Here is a 16,599-nt window from a genome sequence, read left to right as displayed (position 1 = left end):
GATTTCTGGCACAGTTGGACACTACCCAGTTAACAAATATACTATATAAATATATATATATATATCTATATATATATATATATATATATATATATATATATATATATATATATATATATATATATATAAAACACTAGACACACTCCAATATCAGTCACAGTCACCAATATGTGCACTGAACACAATGGCTCATACAAAAGTCCTTTTGTTTAGATTTTATTGAAAACTGTACAACAAATACTGGTTAAGTGCTTTCATCTACAGATAGTAGATTTCATCAGAACCAATGTTATCTGCCACTACTCTCTTTTTATGTGGCTTTGAACCAATCAGAAACTTAAAACATTTACTATACTATACATACTAATTAACCATTTAACGTGCTCAGTGCAATGATTCCAAGACAACTACCTATCTAATTTAACATTAATATCATCTGTTATAACCTTTATGATTTATTGTAAACATATTCCGAATTGTCAAACATAAAAAAATAACTATAGTTCATAAAATAAACTTTTTTTAAAAATTTTTTTAAAAAACATGTACTTCATATGTTTTAAAATATATATAAGCCCCACCTTGGTTAACTTCTTATTTATGACATGATGTGCATTGTCCCTATATAACCAGAACCAACTCCGTTATTACATATTACTGTCTGATGTCTCTCATACTATACTCTCACCTGTTGTTCTCTAATACAGGCTTAATAGAGATAGTATCATTGAGTCCTGGATATTCTGACGCATTGAGTTTAATTTGCCATCTTGTCTCCCTCTCTCTTAATAATGATTTTGTATTCTCTTCCCTAGGATTAGGTTTAATACACTCTAATATCCCAAAATTAAAAGAATTACAAATCCTATTACCATTAAGATGTCTCCATAGTGAATTTTTTGTGTTCTGCCTTTTTATCTTATAATAATGCTCATAAATTCTGTTTCTCAAACATCTGACAGTCATCCCCACGTAATAACAAGGACATTTTGTGCACTTTGCCAAGTAAACTACGTGGGTCGTCCTACAATTACCTTTTTGGAATCTTATCTTTGTACTATGAACATCTTCCAGTGTAATGGATGATGCTGACATGATATATTTACACTGATTACAACGTCCACATCTTGTGGTACGTGTATCCTGCTGTCCATAATTCAAGCTCTTTTTCTTCGCTAACCTCATCTTAAGATTATTTCCGTTCCTATATACAAATTTGGGTCCATCTCCCACTACCTTGAATACACTTGAATTTAGGTAAAATGTTTGAAGTCAGAGGATATCCGAAGGGAATGATCTTGGACATTATGGAATATGTCAAGAAAGAATGGGGGAATAAATATAAGCCCATATTAGGAATAGGGAATAATGTCACACAAGGGCATGAAAGATCATTGGAAACGAATGAATATACCCGAGCATGTATTTTACAATATGCACCAGAAGTAAATGGTATTAAAAAAATAATACAGAATTACTGGAATATTCTAAAAACAGAAGACAGGATGGTCATCGGTTCCACAGTCATTGGAGCTGAGTGTACCTTTGATTCGTAACCAGCTCTCAGTATTGGAGCCGGTAGCTGAAGTTCCTTCTTCACCTCTGTTCCAGTCAGCACCTTCAGTGCATTCAGCTAAGTCTTCAGTTAGCCTTTCAGATTTGGACATGGATCGGCTGGTGCAGAAGCTTTTACAGGCACCAGGACTTCCCAAATTGTTTTCGGCTCCGACCAGCTTGTCGGTGCCGAAGACCATGGAACCGGACTTGTCTACTCCTCCTCCAAGCCGTACTGGACTCTCGGAGCCAAAGGAAGGTGAACCAATGGTGGTCGAACCCTTGGAGCCAATACCCGCACTGGGGTTATCGGCTCCATCTACTCAGATGTCCTCGGCGCCGACCAAGGGTTCTAGGAGCCGATGCTCTCCCTTCGGCTCCGGGGCGGATAGTCGCACCGACTTGTCGGTGCCGACTCTTCCTCTTGGGGCTTCGGCTCGGATGAGCTCGGCTCCTACCTCAGGCTCGGAGCCCAGGGTTTCGGTGCGGGAGGATCGGATGGTACTCTCGGGTCCATCCACTCCTTCTCGTCGGAGCCATGGTGCCTTCGATGCTATGAGGAGAGTTTTGTCTCCAAAGACAACATCAGCATCGGTTCAGCTTTCCCTTTCCCCTCAAGCTCCTGTGTCAACTTCTGCATCTACCGACCCCTCTAAGCGTAGAGATCCCGAGCCTCAAGTACCCCCACAGGGTGTCCCCTGCTTCTCTGAGACCTCCCCAGATCCCCCCACTGAGGAGGTGCCCAGGAAGAGACTGTGCAAGAGGAGGCACTTAGACTCCCCACAGGAGTCTTTGACATCTGACATGGACTTGGATGAGTCAGAAGGGTCCCCTCGGTCTCCGTCTGAGGATATCTCCTTTGCAAAGATACTAGAGATCCTTAGTCAGAGGGGCGAATGGCAGTCCAAGACCCCTACTGAGGATGAGTCTGTGCTCTTGAAGGCTTTTGGGTCTCAACCTTCCACTTCTTGGGTGTCTCCGCCTTATGACGAGCTCATGGAACTGATCTCTCATAAGGCATGGGAGTCACCGGAAGCCATGGAACCTGTCCCTCGTAGACCAAATAAATTCATATCTGCCTCAGTGGATAAGCCTTTTTTGAGAAAAGGAGTGCCTGTGGATGCCATGGTGGTGGCTGCATCCACCAAAAAGGAAGTATCTGAGACATCCTCTTCTGTCCATCCCCCTAACAGAGAGTCTAGGGTTATGGATAGATATGAGAAGTGCATGTTTAGTTTAGTGACTTTTTCTCCAAGATCACTGAACTACTTGACCCATTTTACAAGACTACAGAGAGATCTCCTGAAAGAGCTAGGAGATACTGTCCAGGGTACAGTAGCTGCAAGAGTGGCCGACAAAGTCAATGCCCAACTCGCTACCCTACACTCAGTAGTGAACTCGTCCATGCGTCTCATATCCTATGCAGCTGATGGTGTGAGTAGATCTGCTAGTTCAGGCATTGCTCTTCGCAGACAAGCCTGGATGCGTCTCTGTTCATTTGCGGAACCCTTCAAGTCTTCCTTTATTAATACCCCATTCGATGGCTCATCACTGTTTGGGCCCAAAGTAAAGGAAACTTTAACCAGGTGTGAGCAGGAAAGCAAAACTTTATCTGCTGTCAGGGTCCGTTTTTCCACTCCTACTCCTCGGCCCTACCCTAAGGGCCCCCGGGGGGGGGATGTGGTTCCGAAAAACTCAGGCAGCCTTTCAGGACACACGTGGTGAAACCCCCTCTAGAGGCAGAGGAGGGGGTTATAACGGAAGATGCCATCCCCGTGGCAGAGGGGGTCCGCAGCAACAGGGTGACAGGGGTCAGTTGTCCAGTCAGTCCTACCAGCGCCCCTGAAAGGGGGCCTGACTGTTTGGTTCTGGAGTCAGTCGGGGGTCGCTTGTCTTTGTACCCAAAAGCCTGGCTAAACATAACATTGGATACTTGGGTACAAAGCATCATTTCCAGAGGATATTTCATACTGTTCTTTACCCCTCCCATTCCTATCAAAAAAATTCCAGATGTTCCACCCAATCTCAGGGAACAAGCAATCGTAGAGGTCCACAGATTGTTAGAAAAAAAGAGTCATCCAACCAGTCCCAGCAGATGAAGCCGGATTCGGAACTTACTCAAGATTTTTTTTTTGGTACCAAAGAAAACAGGGGACTGGAGACCTATCTTGGACCTCAACAGACTCAACAAGTTCATAAACAAAGAGAAGTTCCGAATGGTCACGCTTCAGTCCATTCTTCCCTTTTTAGGGAAAGGAGATTGGATGTGCTGCATAGATCTCAAGGACGCGTACTATCACATAAAGATGGACAGATGCTCCAGAGATCATCTGCGTTTCCGGCTGGGAGCCAATCATTACCAGTTTCGAGCCCTGTCCTTTGGTCTCACTTCAGCCCCCAGAGTGTTCACCAAATGCATGGCAGTGGTCACAGCTCACCTGAGGCATCTAGGATTCCAGGTGTTTCCATACCTAGACGATTGGCTCCTCACCGCCACCACCAGGCATCAATTGACTCAGGCAACACAATACACTCTGACACTCTGCCATCAATTAGGCATTACGATCAACTTCGAAAAGTCTGCCTTATCGCCATCTCAGCATACCGTTTTTATAGGAGCAGAGTTAGATACCTCAACCACCACTCTATGTCTCCCTTTTGAAAGAGTCTCTTTTCTCCACCAAAACGTCAGCTCACTGACGTCAAAGAACAAAGCTACACCAGCGGAGGTACTGAAAGTACTAGGTTTGATGGCGGCAGCAATCCTGGCTATACCACTTGCAAGGATGCATATGCGAATCCTTCAATGGCTCATCTTCGCTCAGTGGTCTTACCAGAAACTACCAATGCACCACATGATTCTTACCACGGATTCTTGCAGGAGAGACCTTCGGTGGTGGTTGACATCTCTTCATGTTACAATAGGAAGACCCTTTGTTCTCACCCCCCCCCAGTAGCCACTGTGACCACGGACACTTCCCTGATAGGGTGGGGGGGCATTTTCAGGGAAAGACTGCCCAGGGCACATGGACAGATCAAGAATCACATCTGTACATCAATGTTCTAGAGCTGAGAGCGGTACTTCTAGCGTTGCAGTACTTTCAGGACTCTCTCCCTCTATGGACTATTGCAATTCAGACCGACAACATGTCAGTAGTCTGGTACTTGAACATGCAGGGCAGAACTAAGTCTTACCCCCTTTGTCAAGACGCCCTCAGGGTTTGGCAATGGGCTGGGTCGTCCCAGCATTTTCTGTTAGCAACTCACATCCCGGGGAAATCCAACGTCATAGCGGACAAGCTAAGCAGGGCAATATTACTCCCTCACGAGTGGTCTCTCAAACAACAGGTTGCGGAATTGATTTTCCGCAAATGGGGCCAGCCTTGCTGCAACCTTTTTGCCAGCCACATCAATTCAAAATGCAGAAGCTACTTTGCCCTGATACCACCTCCGGGTCATCCCCCGAGAGATGCACTGTTACAAGAATCTCCTTTATGCATTTCCACCCTTCCCATTAATACCCAGATTTTTTACAGAAAGCAAAATCACTGGGAAGGAAGGTTATACTCATAGCCCCCTACTGGCCTCGGCAGATTTGGTTTCTGTTTCTTCACCATCATCTGTTGGAGGATCCATGGATCCTGGACCCAGTTCCAGACCTTCTGACGCACCCGTCAGGGGACCTTCATCCTTCTCTACATTCCCTGAAACTGACTGCTTGGCTAATCCACTTCCCCTAATTGCCAGGCTTCATTCAATTTCAGAAGATACAAGACAGATTCTCTTATCTTCTCACAAGCCATCTACCAGGAAACTATATGGCAGTAAATGGAAAAGGTTCTCAATTTGGGCCAATGCCCAGAACATTGACCCTTTTCGAGCTCCGCTATCTTCGATTTTGGAATTTTTGACAAAAATTTTTAAGGAAGGGGCAGCAGCTGCTATAGTTCGAGTTCATTTAGCTGCTATCTTGAATTTTTACCTTGGTCTTGATGGCTCAAATATTATGAGCCATAAATTATCCAAAACCTTCCTTAAAGGCGTTCTTCATATGAGACCTCCGATCAAAATTATTTCTCCCTGGAATTTAAACTTTATGCTGTCTCACCTTATTCTTCCTCCCTTTGAACCAGCTTTTTCTTGTGCTTTAAAATTCTTATCTTGGAAAACAATTTTTCTTGTGGCCATTACGTCTGCCCGCAGAGTGTCAGAACTTCAAGCATTATCCATCAGACCACCCTACATGACCTTCCATGCTGATAGAGTATCTCTCAGAACAAACCCCTCATTTTTACCTAAAGTCTGTTCTGAGTCAAATAACAATCAGGTCATTGAACTACCAGTGTTCTTCCCCAACCACTCTAACAAATTGGAATATATGCTGCACAGACTTGATGTTCACAGACAGCACAGATTTTATCTTGACAGAACTAAGGATATTAGGAAATCAGATCAACCTTTTGTATCCTTTTCAGAAGCAAGAAAAGGCAATCCAGTGGCTAAAACAACCTTATCTAAACGGTTATCCGATTGTATATCCTTTGTGTATGAAAATGCGAACATGCCTTTAATGCACAAACCAAAAGCTCATTCTACCAGAGCTGTCTCTACCTCTTCTACTTTTCAAGCTAAATTGCCCCTTGATGATATTTGCGCTGCAGCCACTTGGTCTAAGCCTCATACCTTTATCACACATTACAAAGTAGATAAGGCTTCTAGGGACAGGTCTTCCTTTGGTTCTACGGTACTGAAGAACATACTCCCATGAGCCACCCAGGGTTGAGGGTGCTAGGGACGCTACCCATCAGTGAGAATAAACGGCGAGATTTCACAACTTCACATATAGAAGTTATGTACTTACCATAACATTCCATGTCAGCTGTTTATCTCTCCTTTATTCTCACATCCCTCCCTCCTTCCCCCTCCTGGCTGACTGTTGACTTAGAGGCTAGTGCCATCCTGGTTATTCAGTATTTCTTCTTTCCCTTTGGGAACTGTTCTTCGTAGATATATATAAGAGAGTATGTATAGGTTGTATATATGTATATATATATGTATAGACTATTATTCACAGCAAACAAGATCTGAGGTAATTCCAGCAGTGCATTGTGGGATAAGGGGCTGGTCTCGAGCTACTGGCAAACCTTGAGCTTGCTATCAGCCGTGTCGGAGCCGAGGATCAGCTCCGAACCCATCAGTGAAAATAAAGGTGAGATAAACAACTCACATGGAACGTTATGGTAAGTACATAACTTCTATATATGCGTACTTACAACATCAATGACTAACTTTTTCCAGAAGACAATATATACCCAAACTAAGTAGGGGGCTATGCCCCCCCAACTATATATACTAACTCCAGGATCGCACTACATTGGGGAAAAGGGCATATACCTTTTACTTGCCTTACAGTACTCTACACAGTGCCAGTACTTCACTTCAGTGATATGAGATTTAGTGAAATGAGTTTTCAGTAATTTGAGTTTTCAGCAATTTGGTCAGGGTGAATTGAAATTCACTGAAATGAGCTTTCAATGAAGCAAAGCAGACCCATATATATATAAATATATATATATATATATATATATATATATATATATATATATATATATATATATATATATATATATATATATATATATATATATATATATATATATATATATATATATATATCTATATATATATATATATATATATATATATATATATATATATATATATATATGTATATATATATATATATATATATATGTATATATATATATATATATATATATGTATATATATATATATATATATATATATATATATATATATATATATATATATATATGTATATATATATATATATATATATATATATATATATGTATATATATATATATATATATATATATATATATATATATATATATATATATATATATATATATATATATATATATATATATATATATATATATATATATATATATGTATATATATATATATATATATATATATATATATATATATATATATATATATATATATATATATATATATATATATATATATATATATATATATATATATGTATATATATATATATATATATATATATATATATATATATATATATATATAATATATATATATATATATATATATATATATATATATATATATATATATATATATATATATATATATATATATATATATATATATATATATATATATATATATATATATATATATATATATATATATATATATATATATATATATATATATATATATATATATATATATATATATATATATATATATATATATATATATATATATATATATATATATATATATATATATATATATATATATATATATATATATATATATATATATATATATATATATATATATATATATATATATATATATATATATATATATATATATATATATATATATATATATATATATATATATATATATATATATATATATATATATATATATATATATATATATATATATATATATATATATATATATATATATATATATATATATATATATATATATAGAATATACACGTATATATAATTTTATATATAATATATTTATATATAACACTATAAAACCAAGAAAAATCACAGCGGTCACCAGGCTAAGAAGTAAAAACATCAACTTTTAATAAAACAATTAACGGCAGTTAAAACCATACACACGGTAAGTGCTTTTGGGTTATTCTAACTCTTCTTCAGATCTAATGAAGAAATTTTTCCTTGGATATTTAAATAAAAATAACCAGTCATTAAAGTCCCATATCAAAGACTGCTTTCAAACAACCAGTCTTCAACACACCTGCAAAAGGGAGTAACCACTCTAAGAAGTATCCTGAGGTATTCATTACTTCATTCATAAAAGGGAGGCAACCACAGTCACTTCCAAAGCCTCCACCCTTTAAGGATGGGTTTAACTGGTAGATAGATATTCAAGCCTCGTGCTTTATCTGCCTGTAATTCAGCTATCCACCTCATCTCTTCCTGCTCCGTCTTCTCAGTAATATTACACCATAAAAGGAAAACAATGTCCTGGATTCAACATCACATGCTTGGCTAACGGACTCTTGGTATCTTGCATTCTCATATCACCCATGTGCTGAGATATATATTCTTTAAGTTGTCTGTTCATTTTCCCTATGTCAATATGGGCACTCCATGTGCTAATAGTTACTACAACTTACTGTTTGTGAACTGTGAAGCTAATTTTGTATTTGCTGACCGCAATCCATTTTTATCTTTACTTAGGTTCATAGGTTCATACTAGGCTATCTGCCCTAGGGCATTTATAAGCCTAGCCAGAATGTGTTTGGCTTTCATCACCCATTTTAAATTTATTTTGATATGCCCTTTTTCGAGGTTAGTATACTGTGCCTCTGTCTAACAGTGACACAGAAGTGATACCCGGGGTAAACCTACGATCTCCCATCCACTCATCAAGATTCCTCTTGAAGAGAGTCAATATGGGACTCTGCCTAACCTGGACTGGGATTTTATTCCAGAGTGAAGGGAGCCTCTGGGTTATGAATCTGTCCCTCCAGCATGTCCTATTTATTTCAGTGCTGAGGTTCAAGTCTCTCGAGCGCGTAGCTCGATGGGATTTGGATTTTCTGAGGTGCAGGGTTGGACATGGCTTTATACGTCAGGCACAGATTGCCTCTGAACAGGCGGTATGCCACTGAGTAGAGCTGGATTTTCTTTAACCGGGCAGCATATGGCATCTGTTTGAGCCCTTTGATCCTCTTGGTGAGGTACTTTTGGGGTCTTTCCAGTTGCTGCAGGTGTCTGGTAAGGTACATCCCAAAAGGGGCATTGTACTCAATTATGGGCCTGATGAGGGATGAGTAAAGATGCATGATGACCTCCCCTGATCTAGATGTGAATCCCTTCATGATTAGGTGGGCTATATAAAATGTTTTTCTAACCACTTTGGCCATGTGGTTGTCAATTGAGAGATTGCTATCAACTTGGGTCCCCAGGTCCCTATTTACTTCTACTGTACTTAGTGGATTACCACCTATGTGGTAATTTGTGGGCACTTTGTTTTTGCCAAAGGGGATGACTATACACTTTTTGGCATTTAGCTTGAGGCCATGGCTCTGGCACCAGTTGTCTGTTTCTATGAGGCCCTTTTGGAGGATGCTTGTGTCGGCTGGAGAGTCGATTATGGCGCCCAGTTTGCAGACATCTGCGAACTTGGTCAGCCACAGTCCTTTCGTGTTGGCCTGTACCTCCGAGAAATATATACCGAACAAGAGAGGTCCCAGGACTGAGCCTTGTGAGACACCACTTGTAACTGGTTTGGAGTGTGACATGGCTCCAGCAATTCTAACCATGTGGGTTCTGTCCTTGAGCCAGTTTGCAATCCATCTAGTGACATAGGGGTTTATATTTAAGCTGGTGAGCTTATCTATAATGCCCAAGTGGGGTATTGTATCGAAGGCTTTTGCGAGGTCCAGGTAGGCTGTGTGGACCACCTTCCCCTCGTCAATGGCCTTGGTGACTGTTTCAAAGAAATCAACCAGGTTTAAGAGGCAGGATCTGCCCTTAACAAAGCCGAACTGGGTAGGATCCAGTGTCTGTAGATCCCCAATATCTTTATTTATGAGGTCCATGATGATCCTTTCCATAGCTTTGCAGACCAAGCTAGTCAGGCTTATGGGGCGATAGTTTCCAGGATCCGTTGAGGCACCACCTTTATGGAGAGGGACCACTGTTGCTGTACACCACTCTTTGAGCACATATCCTGTAGTAAGGCTGAGATTGAACAGTAGTTTTATGTTTGGGTTTAGCTCTTCTTGGAGTTCATGTAGGACGCAGCCGGGACACCGTCTGGTCCCATTGATGCTGTGTTTTTGCTTTGGAGAGGCGGCTCTTACCTGAGCATCTGAGATGTCAGGGGGGCAGCACTCTGCTGGGATAGATATTTGCCCTTTTGGTGGGGAGTTTGCTGAACCTGTCAGCTAGGATGTTGGCAATGTCTGTGGGTTCGGTGTATTTTTTGTCATTTTGGACTAATTCTGAGCATATCTGGGGATTACCACCCAGGTTCCTAACATAACTAAAGAAAGCCTTATGATTATCCTTAGTGTCCTGTGCAATTTTTCTCTCGAAGCTGGCCTTAGACAATTTTATGAGTGCCCGTAGCTTTTTGCTAATACTGATCAGTGATGCCTTCCCTTTTTGGGATTTTGCTCTATCATTTAGTAGCTTCCTCTTTCTATTGTATAGTTTGTTTATGGCTGGGGTCCACCAGACAGGACGTCTGCCTTTGGAGGATTGGGTCTTGGTTTTATTTGGGATCGCATGATCCATGCATTCCTGAAGGTGTTCATAGAATGCGTTTATAAAGGATTCTGCGGTCTGAGCCGTATTTTCCACGGGCCCGGGGGCTTCGAAGGATTCCACCTCGGTTTTGAGGAGTGTGAAATTTGCTTTAGAGAAGTTTTTCACTGTGGTTTTCTGGGCAGGGGGTGGGGTCGGGATGTGAATATCCAGAGAGATTAGTTTATGGTCTGATCTTACCAGTGAGGGATACACTTCTGGTCTGGAGCATAGAGTCCCCATGTTGGTGATGATCAGGTCCAGTATGTTTTCCCCTCTTGTGGGAGTGGTAACAAGTTGTTCCATAGCATTTGAGTTTATAAATTCTAGGAACCTTTGGGCTATGGTGTTGGAGCTAGAGTAATGCTCCCAGTCTATGTTTGGGTAGTTGAAGTCGCCCAATATAATGGTGTTTGGAGAGACCTTCATATTTTCCAGTGTTCTCAGGAAGGCCGAGTGGGGTTCCTGGGTTTGGGAGGGTGGTCTGTAGCAGGCTATAAACTGGAAGGCAGTTTTACCCACTGTTAGTTGCACATGGATAGTCTCTGATGCTTTGTGCTTTGCCACCAACCTGGAGGTGTGGGTATCTTTGATGAATATTGATACTCCCCCTCCTTTTGTGGTTCGGTCCAAGTTTTGGGGCCGAAAAGCATGGTATGAGGTATAACCTGGTAGTGCTGGGGTGCTCTCGGGAGCCCTGAACCAGGTTTCTGTTACTGCACAGATATCGATGTTCTCCATGCTAAGGAGATTTTCGAGTGCATGCATCTTGAGGTTTAGACTTCCGGCGTTGAGTAGCATTACTCTTAGTTTCTTATGCCTTGTGATATCTATGGAGGTGGGTTTGTTTTTTGAGCCTTGCCTAAAAAAGGCACTATGGGGGTAGCAAGAGCGTTTGCCAATATCCGAAAGCCCAGGGGTGACAGGTGCAAGCCATCTCTAGTCAAGCATCGTGGCTTGTCGAGCATATCATCCCAAGCTGACAGGCACTGGATCCCCTTTGAATGACACCAGTACTTAAGCCAATTGTTGAAATTGATCATTTTGTCTTCATATTGTGGCATCATTCTTGGTGAGGGTAAGATGCTACTCAAGGTCAGGGTCATACTGGCCTGGCCTACATGCTCAGAGAGCTCCTCTATGTCTCTTTTCATGTAGTCCAGGGAGGTACGTCTCAGGTCATTCACACCAGCATGGAAAATGACTGAGTCATATTTGTACTTGACTTGGAGTGACCTGAGTGCTTGTGTTATGTGGCGGATCCTAGCGCCCGACAGGCTGCTCACCATGACCCTCTCCTTGTTCAGCCTGGTGAGCGGGCCATCAGTGTGCCTGACGATAGAGTCACCTATTACAAGTGTATCAGGTGTGTTGTTTAGTCTTAAGGGCTGTGACTGTTCGGCACACTGGCTTTGTGAGATATGTGTTGCACGTGTTTTGTTTTGGGGTAGTGGTTGCTTGGGTGTCTGCTTTGGAGGTCTCTGCTGCTTAGGCAGATCTTTATTTAGAGCCTCCGAGTATGTTTTTGTGTGATTATGTGTTTGGTTTGCTGTCGTGGTAGGTCTATGTGAGACTGGAATTGTAGTGAGTGTGGTTTCCTTCTCCTCCTGACTGGTTATGCCAGTACTGAGTTGAGAGAGCTTAGCTTCCAGTTTGGCTATATGGTTGCATCTCTCACATGTGTTGGAATTTGTTGATTATATATAAGCATTTTGTGGATGATATTTACTTGTTATGGGATGGTACAACAGAGAGTCTTAAAGATTTTCTTCATTATCTTGAAACAACAACTTGGTTTTTAAGGTTTACTGTGCATTCGTCCAGAGAAACAATTGATTTCTTGGATGTCAATATTTCTATGGATGCCCAAGGAGCAATTAATATGGCAATATATAAAAAAGACTTTTGGAAGAATAACACCTTGTTTAGAAACAGCATGCATTTGCGTCATATTTTTCAAAATATAGTGAAAAATCAAGCCTTAAGAACATCCACATTACACACTAGAATGAAAAATGTTCTGAAGCTTTGACAAAATTAGCTCATAATTTTACAGACAGAGTTTATAAAAAGGAAGAGTTAGAAAAGCTAATGGCTGCAGTTAAAAAGATGAGGAAGAAAGAAGCTCAAGGTTTCTTTGGTATACAGCAGCCATATACATCGGCAACGGAAACTACTGACACCTCAAATTCTCGGAAAAGTAGAATAGTTTTAACATATGCTAATGATAAATTATGTATGTGACATTATAAAGGATAACTGGAAAATTTTGATGGGTGATTTTAAATTAAAGGAAGTGGTTGGCCAGACTCTGCAGTTTGGCTTCAAAAGAAATAGGAACTTGAAGAAACTTTCATGTTATAAAACACATTCCACAGATATCATCAGATCGGAAAGGCTAGGTACCCATCCATGTAGAGCCTGCTTCTCATACAAATATAGTTTGGATAGAAATAGATTTGTACATCCAATTTTTGGCAATATCTATAGCTTACAATCATATGCTGACTGTAAGACGAGGCATGTTATACATATTACTACCTGCTGCTCCTGAAATAGTGTTTATGTAGGGAAAATGGACAGACAACTTAAAGAGCATATATCTTTATTACATAGCCTAGTATCTACCTATGAACCTATCTGCCTGAAGGCATTTATAAGCCTAGTTGGAATGTGTTGGCTTTCGCCGTCCCCTTAGATTAGTTCCCTGTGCCTCTGTCCAGCACAGCCATTGAAGTGATCCCTGGGGTAAACTTTCTGTTTCCCATCCACTTGTCAAGGTTTATCTTGAAGAGGGTTAGCGAGGAGCTCTGCCTAATGTAGATTGGAATCTTGTTCCAGAGCATGAGAAGTCTCTGGGACAGGAATCTATCTTATCAGCACGTCCTATTTATTGTTGTGGTGAGGTTTAGATCCCTGGAGCGTGGGGCTAGAGGGGATATGGATTTCTTTAGGTGGAGCATGTCCATCAATTCTGGGTTGGACATTGCCTTGTATGTCAGGTAAAGATCACCTCTGTGTAGGCAGTATGCAACCGAGTACAGTTGGAGTTTCTTCAGTCAAGCTGCATAGGGCATCTGCTTGAGGCCAGTGAGCCTAATGGTGAGGTGCTTCTGTGGTCTTTCCAGTTGTTGCAGGTGTCTTGTAAGGCACATCCCAAATAGGGCATTGTACTCTAGGATGGGTCTGATGAGTGATGCATAGAGGGGCCCAATGACCTCTTTTGATCTGGATGCAAACCCTTTTGTGATTAGGTGGGCCACATTGAAGGATTTTCTAACCACTTTAGCAATGTGATTATCAAAGGAGAGGTTACTATCTACTTGGGTCCCCAGATCCCCTATTATGTCTTCCGTATTTAAGGGGCTTCCACCTATGTGGTAGTTTGTGGGTACTTTGTTTTTTCCAAAGGGGATGACTATGCACTTTTTGGCATTTAGCTTGAGGCCATGGTTTTGACACCAGGTATCTGTCTCAGTGAGACCCTTTTGGAGGATGTCTGTGTCAGTTGGAGAGTCAATTATAGCCCCTAGTTTGCAGTTATCTGCGAACTTGGTCAGCCATAGTCCTCCTGTGCTTGCCTGTACCTCTGAGAAGTATATGCCAAACAGGAGGGGTCCTAGGACTGAGCCTTGGAGAACACTACTTGTAACCGGTTTAGAGTGAGACCTAGATCCCGCAACTCTTACCATGTGGGTTCTGTTTGTGAGCCAGTTGGCAACCCATCTCGTGATGTAGGGGTTTATGTTCAGGCTGGTGAGCTTGTCTATAATACCTGAGTGGGGAATGGTGTTGAAGGCCTTTGCAAGGTCTAGGTAGGCGGTGTGGACCACCTTTCCCTCATCTATAGCCTTGGTAACTGTCTCAAAGAGGTCCACCAGGTTTAGGAGGCATGATCTGTCCTTAACAAAGCTGAACTGGATAGGGTCCAGTGTTTGGAGGTTTCCAATGTCTCTGTTAATGAGATCCATGATGATGCACTCCATAGCTTTGCAGACCAAGCTAATTAGGCTTATAGGGTGATAGTTCCAGGGGTCCGTTGTGTCTCCACCTTTGTGGAGTGGAATAACCATTGCTGTGCACCACTCTGTGGGCACGTAGCCTGTGGAGAGGCTGAGTTTAAACAGTGTGTTTAGGTGAGGGGTTAGTTCATCTTTGAGCTTGTGTAGGACGCAGCCTGGGACACCATCCGGTCCCATTGATGCTGTGTTTTTGGCTTTGGAGAGGGCTGTTTTAACCTGAGTGTCTGTGATTTCAGGGGCACTACATTCTTCTGGTATAGTTATGGGCCCTTTTGGGGTTGAGAGGGGGGTGAAGTTTGCACTGAACCTGTCTGCCAGGATGTTGGCTATATTGGTCGGTTCAGTGTATTTTGTGCCATTCTGTACTAACTCTGAGCAGATCTGAGAATTGCCACTTAGATTCTTGACATAGCTAAATAATGCCTTGTCGTTATCTTTGGAGTCCATGGCAATTTTTCTTTCGAAGATAGCCTTGGATGATTTTATGAGGGAATGTAGTTTCTTGCTGATACTGATCAGGGATGTCTTCCCTTCTTGGGATTTTACTCTTTTCTGTACTAGTTTCCTCCTTCTATTGTATAGCTTGTTTATAGCAGGGGTCCACCAGACTGGTTTCCTTTTCTTACAGGAGTGAGTCTTGGTTTTGTTTGGGATAGCATGATCCATGCATTCTTGTAGGTGCCTGTAGAGTGCACTAGTAAAGGATTTTGCAGCTTGGACAGCATTATCCTTTAGCATGGGGGCTTTGAAACTTCCCACCTTGGTCTTAAGTAACGTGAAGTTTGCTTTTGAAAAGTTTTTCATGGTGGTTTTTTTGACCGGGGGTGCTGGCGGAATGTGGATATCCAGAGTGATTAGTTTATGGTCAGATCTAAACAGCAAGGGGTTGACCTCTGGTGTGGAGCACTGGTCGCCCATGTTGGTGAAGACCAGGTCCAATATGTTATCACCTCTGGTGGGGGTGTTGATCAGTTGATCGAGGGTGTTTCAGTTTATAAATTCTAGGAAATGTTGGGCAAGGGAGTTTGTACTTGAGTAGTTCTCCCAGTTAATGTTTGGGTAATTGAAATCACCCAATATCAGGGTGTTTGGTAGAACCTTTATGTTTCCCAGTGTTTCCAGGAATGTGGAGTAGGGGTCCTGGGACATGGTGGGTGATCTGTAGCAAGCTATAATTTGAATAGAAGTTTTGCCCATTTTTTGTTGCACATGGATGATCTCTGAAGCATCGTGCTGTGCCACTAACTTGAAGGTGTGGGTATTCTTGATGAATATGGATACTCCCCCGCCTTTTGTATTTCAGTCCGGGTTTTGTCACCAAAATGTATGGTATGAGTTGTAGCCTGGTAGTGCTGGGGTGCTCTCTGGAGCCTTAAACCAGGTTTCTGTTACTGCACATATATCGATTTTTTCCATACTGAGGAGTACCTCGAGTGCTTGCATTTTGAGGTTTAGACTTCTGGCATTGAGTAGCATTACCCTCAGTTTTTTTGTTACTTGTGCTATTTATGGTGGTGGGTTTGTCTTTTGACCCTTGCCTAAAAAAGGCACTATGGGGGTGGCAAGAGCCTTGGCCAGTATTCGAAAGCCTAAGGGTGACAGGTGCAAGCCGTCTCTAGCGAAGCAGCGTGGCTTGTCGAGCATGT

This window comes from Protopterus annectens, chromosome 6.part0, assembly GCF_019279795.1.
Source record: "Protopterus annectens isolate FY-2018-M chromosome 6.part0, PAN1.0, whole genome shotgun sequence".
Lineage (NCBI taxonomy): Eukaryota > Metazoa > Chordata > Ceratodontiformes > Protopteridae > Protopterus > Protopterus annectens.
This window is presented reverse-complemented; position numbering follows the sequence as displayed.